General features: G+C 42.5%; 1 long non-coding RNA gene across 1 annotated transcript; it reads right to left on the bottom strand.

Moving 5' to 3' along the window:
- Nucleotides 1-264: 264 nt before the first annotated feature.
- LOC147152078 (uncharacterized) lies at nucleotides 265-1,420 on the bottom strand. Its single transcript, XR_015084810.1, has 2 exons — nucleotides 1,210-1,420; nucleotides 265-1,088 (listed from the first exon to the last, which is right to left on the bottom strand). It is a non-coding gene; the product is annotated as an uncharacterized LOC147152078 (long non-coding RNA).
- Nucleotides 1,421-2,250: the final 830 nt, after the last annotated feature.

Below are 2,250 nucleotides of genomic sequence, written 5' to 3'. Positions count from 1 at the left end.
GACGGTGAAGGCAAGTTGTCTCCGTCGCATAACGCAAATATTAAATGCACTGTTATATTTTTTGAGTTTTTGTTTTCCGAGTGGGCCCTGAAGTGCACACTAATGTGATTGGCTCATATTACGGGTGAGTGATACTGTATGTTCTGTTTCTATGTGAGATGCAGTAGTTGATATATCCATCCATGCATTATCCATACCGCTTATCCTCACAAGTAGTGATGGGTCGATGAGGAGTCAGACGTGTTGACGCAATGACACACTGTGTTGATACTGTGTCACTCAATACTGACACCTGCTGGACTTTAATTATCCCTTCAAGCAACCCACTTGACAGACTGAATTGACAACTATTTGATGACCGAGTCGAATGTATACAATAGCATTCAAGCCTTTGCATCCATATTGTATTGTTCCACATATTTTAATAATGCGAACATGTATCATAATGTGAAAATGGGGATGCTTGTCGAATTTTTGTAATTACAAATGTTTTATTTAAAAAACAAAGAAAATTCTCCAACGTTTGAAAATTAAGTCTATTGCGTTTCTCCTGCAGTGGAGAACACACGCTCACACAGAACAGACGATGCTGCTGTATACAGGAACTCTTTTGCCAACAGGAAGAGGTTGGGATAGGAGGTTTGCTGGTTCTTCCAATAAACTAGAGGATCTTGAGTGCATCCAATGTTCCCCACTGCCAAGTATCTTTGGACTTCTGAAATAGAATCTGCAGTTGCACTTCTTTCACATCTCCGACTTCATCGTCCAAATGCTGCCACAGGTTATTTTAAAAAAATAAATAAATGAAAAATTTACATTTTAGTACAATTTCCAACAACAAATAATAATGATGAATAACATGCCAGATGTGGTTGCAGAGGGCTGTGATGATGGTCCAGGCTGGGCCTCGTTTGTGTGCCCGATGACACGCACAATTTCAGACCGCAGTCTGGTTATGGTTTCTGTGCACCTCGAGGAACTGCGGAAGCAAAGTGAATCAGTTCCTGAACTCTTCACTCTCCAAAATACTGAGGGGGTGGAAGTCCTTGACAATGAAGTTCAGCAGTACCTCATCAAACAACTGCTTCCTGGAAGTTTAAATGTTAAACATGAAGTGGAGAATAAATCTGTAATAATTACTGAATGACAATTAATTATCAACAAAATAACTGTGAGAAAGGAAGAGAATGGCTGTATAGCTGAGCTTACCCTGGGTGTATCAGGAACTTCATTCTCTTCCTTGGCCCGATAGTGGCTCTGTCACGAGAGGATCGGGATTTGGACCCACACGCAGACATGACACTGAAGTTGAAGAGGAAAAAAATCTTTATCAACAAAATACAAAGTAACAACAGAGATCAGGACTGGAAGAGAGTTTGCAAACTCACTCAAAAAAGGTTTGACGTACTGACAACGTGTCACTGAGTAACTCAAACTTTGAAACTGTAAGACTATCAGGCCTACATGACATCATAAAGGACAAAGAGTAAAGGCCCATAGCAACTGCATAGCAACTGTACGTCACGTAACAACCAGTCATAACAGCCTTTAGCATCCATTGAGGAGGTGCTTTTTGTTGTGTCCGGCAGCTCTGTGACAACTGCGACATTTCACTTGAAAAAAAAAAAAGTGAATCGTAAACTAAGAGTTACCTTGGAATTAATTTAAATTAGAATGGAACAAGACAAGTCGGAAATCTGAGAGGAAGTGGGTGAAATAAGGAGATTGAAATACCTCATTCTCTAAAATGAGATCAAAATGATCCCATACGGCAGACAACTTTTTTTTCCCCCTGGGGCTGCTGCATAATGCACGACATCCACAAAGGTCCGTAAGGTTTGGAATGTTTTGGCAAGTGCATCCCGTTGACAGACGCGCTTCCTTATAAACACAGTTTCGCGCGTCTTTTGCCGAGTCGACACAGCTCATGTGTCGTTCACGTGATTGTCTTAAAGCGGTACGCGCACCGACGCGGTGATTGCTCTGACAGCTCAGCGCATGCGTCGGCGCATCGGTGTTGCGGGACCGATCACTACTCACAAGGGTCGCGTGCTGGAGCCTATCCCAGCTGTCTTCGGGCAGTTGGCGGGGTACAACCTGAACTGGTTGCCAGCCAATCGCAGGACACAACGAGACAAACAAACATTCGCACTCACAATCACAACAATTTAGAGTGCCCAATCAACCTACCATGCATGTTTCTGGAATGTGGGATGCAACCGGAGTAGTTGATATAGAGAAGTTTAATAA

Source organism: Filicampus tigris, chromosome 2 (genome assembly GCF_054856515.1).
Source record: "Filicampus tigris isolate MCC_2025a chromosome 2, RoL_Ftig_1.0, whole genome shotgun sequence".
Lineage (NCBI taxonomy): Eukaryota > Metazoa > Chordata > Actinopteri > Syngnathiformes > Syngnathidae > Filicampus > Filicampus tigris.
The sequence above is the reverse complement of the archived record's forward strand: the minus strand, read 5'-3'. Positions and strand labels throughout refer to the sequence as shown.